The sequence below is a fragment of the Scylla paramamosain genome, chromosome 36 (assembly GCF_035594125.1).
Source record: "Scylla paramamosain isolate STU-SP2022 chromosome 36, ASM3559412v1, whole genome shotgun sequence".
Taxonomy (NCBI): Eukaryota; Metazoa; Arthropoda; class Malacostraca; order Decapoda; family Portunidae; genus Scylla; species Scylla paramamosain.
This window is the reverse complement of record NC_087186.1, coordinates 10,171,063-10,179,710: the sequence shown is the minus strand read 5'-3', so window position 1 is coordinate 10,179,710 and position 8,648 is coordinate 10,171,063.

The window sequence follows — 8,648 nt, the reverse complement described above, 5'->3', positions numbered from 1 at the left end:
ACACTGACTCAATTACTCACTCACCCTCACTCACCCTCACACTCACTCACTCAGAAGTCTCACATTACATCGTTAAGTTGCCTAAGCCTATTTTGTCACGACCCAGCCCGACCCTAACGCCCTCACATCCTTGACACCCCCTAGTGAGTCCCCAGTGGGATATTACACCTCCCGGGGCGGCCTGGAGATAAAGAACGCCGCTGAGATGAGAAAGAATTAATATATTTGGGCTCCGTATTTTAAAACGCTTTGCTCTCCCACTACTACTGTTCTCAAAGGCCACAGAGATGAACAGCCTGGTTTTTCAAGAGTGCTTCTCCTGTTGGTAATATAGAAATCTTGTTAATTTGTCACTAGAGCCTTAAAAAAAAAAACACTACTATTTTCAAGGGCCATACAGACGAGTAGCAGGGTTTTCAAGAGTGTTTCTCCTCTTAGTAATGTAAAAATCTTGTTAATCTGTCACTAGAACTTAAAAAACACATTTAAAAAAAAAACTTGCAGTTTCACCACGGCAAATTTTAAAGGACACAGACAATTAGCAAGGTTTTCCAAGAGCGCTTCTCCTGTTAATAACGTGAAAATTCTGTTAATCTGTCACTAGAACCTTAAAAACACCCTGGAAACACGTGTCACTTCAACTAGAGCCTTTGGGAAAGTAGTGAAGATGCCGCGCAGAGGATTATGGTGGCGGGGAGGGTCATGGTGGAGTGTGGCAGTGATGGATGATGGCCCCCAAATGGTGCCACTGTAACCTGGGGCGCCTGTGTTTAGTAGTGCTAGGATAGACACTGTAATTTGTCCTCGCTTTGTTAATGGTGTGGCACCCTCCTGTGTGTGTGTGTGTGTGTGTGTGTGTGTGGTTTAGTTTGTTGTTCATTCCTGTCTCCTCCTCTGCTTCCTCCTTCTCCTCCTCCTCCTCCTTCTCTCCATTCGTCATCCTCATCTTTTCTTTCCCTGTTCATCATCATCTTCTCTGTGCTTCTTGCTTCTTTCTTCTTTCTTCTTCACCTCTTATTCCAAACTTTTGCCACTCATCTTCTTCTACATCCTCATTCTTGCATTCATTTTTTTAGTTTTTTCCTTCTTTTCATCCTGCTCCTCCTCCTCCTCCTCCTCCTCCTCCTCCTCCTCCTCCTCCTCCTCCTCCTCCTCCTCTTCGTCTTACTCGTAATAGTTCCACTCGCCTCGTCTGAGTCATCCTCGTTCCTCTTAGCCTCTCTCTCTCTCTCTCTCTCTCTCTCTCTCTCTCTCTCTCTCTCTCTCTCTCTCTCTCTCTCTCTCTCTCTCTCTCTCTTTACTCGTATTCCTTCTCCTTTGCCCTTTCTTTCCTCCTCCTCCTCCTGTTTCTTCTACTCCTTATCAACAACAACAACAACAACAACAACAACAACAACAACAACAACCCTTAGCCTCCACCCTCTCCCTCTCCCTCCTCCTCCTCTTCCTCCTCCTCTTCCTCCTTCTCCTCCACCTCCCAACACAACACCGGGAACCTAATGCGCGCCCCCGTTGTGCTGATCGACCGATTCCCCGCTTGCCTTGCGCCGCTGTGTGTGTCTGTGTGTGTGTGTGTCTTCCGTGGTGATGACGGGCGCAGCGGGCATGGCTTGTGTTGTGGGGAGGGTGGTGATGCTGGTGGTGCTGGTGGTGCTGGTGGGGTGATGTGAACCATTAACAGTGTGTGTGTGTGTGTGTGTGTGTGTGTGTGTATGTGTGTGTGTGTGTGTGTGTGTGTGGGACTGACTTTCCTCCTGTGTTGTACATTATTAAATTGACCTTGTTGAGCACATTGCAAGCTTCTCTCTCTCTCTCTCTCTCTCTCTCTCTCTCTCTCTCTCTCTCTCTCTCTCTCTCTCTCTCTCTCTCTCTCGTACACACACACACACACACACACACACACACACACACACACACACACACACACACACACACACACACACACACACACACACACACACACACACACACACACACACACACACACACACACACACGCCAAGGCTCCAGACATAACGTACACAGCCTCGGAACAAAAGAATAAACGCATACAAACAAAACAAAGAAAAAAAGAAAAAAAGCACATTGAGAACTTTAAAAGGCGAGGAATCTCTCTCTCTCTCTCTCTCTCTCTCTCTCTCTCTCTCTCTCTCTCTCTCTCTCTCCTCTCTCTTCTCTCTCTCTCTCTCTCTCTCTCTCTCTCTCTCCTCACAGGTAAATTAAATCTTGTCAGGTGCAGGAACAAAAGCTGAGAACGAGAAACTGCCGTCCTTTTAATCCTCCAGGTGACAAGAATTCATTTACGTTCACACAGGTATACACCCACCTGGACATGTCTCCTGGAAGCGTAATCAGATGTAGGAATGAAACTGGAATGAAACTAAGATGAAAATGGAAGGACAGGAATGAGGAACTGGGATGAGGTGGTGTGGGGATGCGTCAGGGTTTGCCCAAGGGAATGTTTGAAGTGACAAGCTTCAGGGAATAAGGGACAGAGAGGTTCAGAGGAAGTCTTTGTGAAATATTCCAAGGGTTAAGGGGAATAGAGAGCATTCATGGACAAGTTTAGGGACGTAGAGTTGAAACGAATGGGATTTTTACTTTAAGGGACATTTAGGGCTGAGGATAAGGGGAAAACACGGACAGGGACAGGGTAAGGGACGTGGAGTTAAAGGACACGTGTTATTTTGTCGAATTTGGGGATTTAAGTGACATTTAGGGACAATAAGGGAAAGAGGAATAAAGGAAATGTACAATCTTCATATTTTTGAGTTAAGGGGAAGAAATTGTCACTTTAGGGACATGATGGGGAAGGAGAAATTAATCAAGAAACTTAGGACAAGGTTCAGAAGGACGTAGGTACATTTTCCACGGAATTCTCAAAGGGGGAAACTTAAGGAAACACAAACTGAGGTTGGTCCAAGGAAAGTTTTAATTTGATATTAATCTTATAACTTCTGTTTGCGTGAGGCGTAAGGATTCCCAAAGACAAGGTGGCAGGGGAGGCAGGGAGAAAGATGACGAGGGCCTTGCATGTGATTATAAAGGGAAACAGGGACAGATAGGGTAGGCTGGCAGGGTTAGGAGACAAGGGGCTTAATTTAATAGGAATTCGTGAGATGTTTGAGGGGAAATACTGGCGATAAAAATGAGTATACGAGGATGTGAGGGGCAAGGAGAGGAGGGGAGGAGAGAAGAGGAAAGGGAGGGTTGAAGGATCATGATGACTGGAGGTCGGGGCGGCTCAAGAGGTAATGGCTTACACACACACACACACACACACACACACCACACACACACACACACACACACACACACACACACACACACACACACACACCTCGCTGGCTCACATTACACCGCTCTTTTTTTTTCTGTTTAATGTTTGTTTCTGTCCCTTTTTTTCTCATCTCCTCCTCCTCTTCCTCTTCCTCCTCCTCCTCCTCCTCCTTCGTCAGCAGACAACGCCCACATTCATGATGCGACTTAAATTACATCGGCTCGGTCCCCGTCAGCGCCTTCGTCAGTTTTGTTTCCTGTGTGGGCGGTGCGATTCACCTCCCAGCCCTGTGGCGTCCCCCAGCTTCCCTCTCTCTCTCCTCTCTCCCCTTCAGCCTCGTCTCTCTCCCCTCACCCGGCCTTTCTCATTTCGCCTTTTTCGTCCCTCGCTCGTCCTAGTCCAAGTCTGCCTCCCCTTCCTACATCATTCCTTCACTCCTCTTCCCCTCGCTTGCCTCACTCATTTCGTTCTTTCTCCCCTTTATTTCTTTTCCCCTTTTTTTTCTTCATTCTCTTCCTTTCGCTTTCCTTCATCGCCCTTCGCCTTCCTTGCTTCCTTCCTTCACTATTACCACCTGTTTCATTCTAGTTTTTATTCATTTTTCTTTATCCCTCTTCTTCCCCACCCCGTTCTTCCCCTCCTTCATTACCCATTCACGCCCTTTTCCTACCTCCCTGATTTCATCTCTTACGTTCCTTTCATAAATATATACTCTTCTTTTTTCCTTTCCTCCTCCTCCTCCTCTTCATCCTTTCCTCCCCCTTCCCTTGTCTGCATTCCCTGTCCTGATCTTCCTTTATCTTTATTTCCTTTTCTCCCTTCACTTCACCTCCCAACACCCTCCCCTCCCCAGTTCCCTCCCGTCACCCTCAGTGTTTGAGGCTGCTCTGCTCCGCGTCACCTTTGTTTACACTCCGTTTTCTGTGCGGGTAGCGTGTCGCGGGGACTCAGGTAAATTAGTCACGCGCGCAAGAGGGTTGTTGCGTGCGGAGCGACCAGCCGGTTAGCCTTACCTTCGTGCGTGCAGCCAATCACGCCCCACGCTCAAATTTCCAGCCTATCAGGGCGTGGCAGGCGCTACAACACATCGGACTGGCCGTGGACGAGGAAAGAAATGAACGAGTGTCTTGTGAAACTAAGGTTGATGTCTGATGAGGACGTGGTGAAGGAGGAGGAGGAGGAGGAGGAGAATTAGGACAAATCACTGACAAGGAAAAGTAGGAGGAGGAGAAAAGAGAAAAAGGTGACAACGTTGAGAAAGTGAGAGACAAACTAAGAGAAATAAAGAGGAGGAGGAGGAAAGGGAAACTCAAGACAAATCAAGGAACAAAAGTAAGAGGAGGAGAAAGATTAAAAAGTTGACAGGACATTGCAAAGGCGGAAAGAGACAGATTAAGAGAAATAGAGCAGAGGAAAAAAACGAGCAGGAACGTGGAGGGAAAGCAGACAGCAGCAGATTTGTTACTTCTTACGAAGCTGTTAGTAGTGACAAGGTTACCTATGAGCATATACTGACACAAGGAAGAGGAGGAAAACAACGACGAGGATAAAGATGAGAGAAATAGACAAGAGAAAAGAAAGTAAGAGGAAGAAAAAAACGAACAAGGAAAAAATAAAAGTTTTAAGAAATGAGGGAAACAGAAAAAGAAGATAAAAAGATTATAACAAAAACAAATAGAAGCGGAAGAGAGGAATATTCTGACAAACAAAGAATAAGAAGAGCAAGGAGGAAACGAAAAGCAACCAGGAACAAACAAAAACAAACAAAACGAAGGAGAACAAGGAAGATGAGAGCAAGGAAACAGAGGCGATGACCAGACGCGGATGAACCTCAACCAGCCCACCACGCGACTGTTTACAAATACCGAAGTGAAAGGAAGGGCAGGGCGGGGGGTGAGGGGGCCGAGGTCAGGTCACATGGGCGCCTCTGTCCATTAATATTCAGGGCTTACACTGAGAAAAGATTACCAAGGGAGAAAAATAAGAGAGCGAAATGACATGAAGTATTTAGATAATATTTGCAAAGGGTGGTCAGGGAGGTGCAGTAGAGGGTGGAAATGAGGAAGTGGAGGGAGAGGTTGACAGAGTGGATTAAAGAAGCTGAAGGAGGTTTGTGGAAGGCGGAAGTGATGGATAATGAAGTGGAATGAGAGAGAGAGAGAGAGAGAGAGAGAGAGAGAGAGAGAGAGAGAGAGAGAGAGAGAGAGAGAGAGAGAGAGAGAGCGTATGTGTATAATTGTACCATGTAAGCTTATATGGTGAAAAGAACTGCAAACTTTTCATCCTCGACTTTTTCTCCTTCATTTCTCGGACCAGTAACGTTAGAAATTAGAAAAGGGAGGAATAAAAACTAGATATGATATGCACACATTTGGTTGTGTGTGTGTGTGTGTGTGTGTGTGTGTGTCTGTGTGTGTGTGTGTGTGTGCTCTTCCTGTTTGACCTCTCATTCTGACCTTCTAGAGAGAGAGAGAGAGAGAGAGAGAGAGAGAGAGAGAGAGAGAGAGAAGGGAAAGGCATGAGATAAAAATATTAATGAAAGAGAGAGTAATTTTTTTGGAAGAGGGAGATAGGGAGTGTAATGGTAGACACACACGAGATAAAACTGCGAGTGAGAGGGAGAGGGAAAGAGAGAAGAGGGGAAGGAAGAGGAGGAAGAAGAGGAGGAGACTGTAGCCAGATGTTGTTGTGTAGAAGTTAGTGAAGAAGGATCAAGTTTCCCCTCTCTTCTCCTCTTCCTCCCCTCCTCTCCCCTCATCTGTCCTTCCTCCCACCTTGACATTTCTTCCCCCTCACCCCCAAACATCCTTTCATCACTCAAATCTTCCTATTCCTCATTATCTTTCTCTTCCTCTCTTCCTCTTCCCTTTCTTCTCTCCTTTTCTATATCGTCTACTCATCTTCTCCCTCCTTTTCCACTTTCTCCTCCTCTTCCTCTTCATCATCATCTTTCCTTCATTATAAAACAGTCTAGCAGGGGCCAAAAGGTGTGTTGCTGTTTGTTTTTTTCTTTGTATTCTTTTGTACATCCCTCCTCGCCCTCCTCCTGTTGCCAATCTTCCGTGACATAATCGCAAAATAATATTGACAAATTAGTTTCCCTACAGACCTCACCTTGATAATTTGGTGCATGATTTCTGCATTACAATATATTACGTCTTATTGAAGCTCAGGCAAAGGCGGGTGATTAAAAATTATGAATATACCAATAGTTTAATCAGGTCCATAATATGTATACGATTCTTTAATTAGTCTTGTGTTCGGTAATATAGTCAGATATAAGGATTTTTTTTTTTAATGCATCTATTGTAATTCTTCTGTTTTGTTTTGCTTTCTTTTCTTTTCTTTATTTTCTCTTATATGTGTTGTATTCTTTGTATTGTCTCATTTGTTATGTTTATTTATTTTATTTTTTTTTATATATCTGTGCTATTATTTCCATTCTGTCTTGTTTAATTTACCATCTATATTTTATCTATCATCTATTATACTTTATTTTACTTATCAATTCCATACCATCACAAACACAAACTCTCCCTTCTCTCTATTCTATTCTCCGTCTTGTCTATTCCAATGCATCTACTTGTATCTTAAATTTCTATTCTATTTTCATCAGTCTCTTCTTTTCCTCTTACTTTCCTCGTATATTCCTGTGAGTCTTGCTTCGTTGCTCTTACGCAGGTGGGATCTTGCTGTCACCGCCTCCTGAATTATTACTGCCGACGGGATGGAGAGGAAGAGAGGAGAGGGAGAGAGAGTGAGAGAGGGGAGGGTAGGGAAGAGTGAGAGAGCGGAGTGTGAAGAGAGTGAGAGAGCAAGGAACAAGGGATGGAAAGACCGGGAGAGAGAGAGAGAGAGAGAGAGAGAGAGAGAGGTTCACTTTGAGTCTCTCCTAGAATGCTGTCTCTCTCTCTCTCTCTCTCTCTCTCTCTCTCTCTCTCTCTCTCTCTCTCTCTCTCTCTCTCTCTCTCACTGGTTCGTTTCACTGGTCCAATAATTAATTCGTGAGTCCATATCCGGAATCGTGGCCAGGTATTGTCAGGTGTGTGTGTGTGTGTGTGTGTGTGTGTGTGTGTGTGTGTGTGTGTGTGTATTTTTAAACCATTCACTCATTAGCAGTATTTATATCAATGTTTGTTTTACGGGGGAGGGAGGACAGGATGTGTGTGTGTGTGTGTGTGTGTGTGTGTTTCCTTTGTTTTGTATATAAACGAGGATGTATGTACGTAATCTCTCTCTCTCTCTCTCTCTCTCTCTCTCTCTCTCTCTCTCTCTCTCTCTCTCTCTCTCTCTCTCTCTCTCTCTCTCTCTCTCTCTCTCTCTCTCTCTCTCTCTCTCTCGCATTAGTATTAGTTTCGATATTCAATGAAAGGAAAATCGTGCAGAGAATAGGTCTTAAGAGAGTACCTTCCCCTCTGCAGCGCCTCAGACACCGTTCATCTCCTCTCCTCCCTTGGGACCTTTTTGAGACCTTGTGACGGTGTAACCTGACCTGGGTACGCTGGAGATGAACGTAATGAGCCGGGTTATAATGAGACTTAATATAACGAAGGTGGCTGTAATGTTTATGGTATTAGTGTATGTTGGTTTGAGTTTATATTTCGTTGTGTTGTTTTTTGTGGTGTTTGTTGTGTTCATGTATTTGTTTATTTGTTTTTTGTTTATTTTTTTTGTATGTTCTATTCTTTCGTTTTATTTTTTTTTCCTTGGTGTTGTTTGTTTGGTTTTAGTTTATCATGTGTTTTCTGCTTTTTTTTTCTATTCTATACTTTCTTTTCTTTCATCTATTTTCTTTCATTTATATTTTATCTCCCGATCTGCCTCCCTTTCTCCTTTCCTCTTTCACTTTCCTCACCTGTTCCTTTATTCTTCCTTTATTCTTCCGTCTTTCCTGCTTTCTTTCCTTTGCTATCCTCTTTATTCTTCCATGCTTCGTCTCTTCTTTTTCTTTATATTTCTCAGTATCTTTTCTTCCTCCACTTTCCTTCATTACTCTTCACCCATCAATCACTTCTCTCCCCCTGTCTTGTTTCGCTCCATCTACCATCTTTCCTTCCTTCTCTTCCTCTTGTTACCATTTATCTTACCTTCAGTCCTTCCTTCCTTCCTTCCTTCCTTCCTTCTTTCCTTCCTTCCTTCCTTCCTTTAATTAGCATTTTTTTTTCCACTGAATTGTGTTCGTATGGAATTTCCACCCCGATTTTCCTCCGGTTGTAAAAGTAAACATTGAGAGAAAAATGCCTCGAGGTGCAGCCAAGAGAGAGAGAGAGAGAGAGAGAGAGAGAGAGAGAGAGGGGGGGGGGGTAAGGGATGATTTGAAAAGAGGAAGGGTGGAAGAAAAGTTGATCTGACATTATAAAAAGGAAGA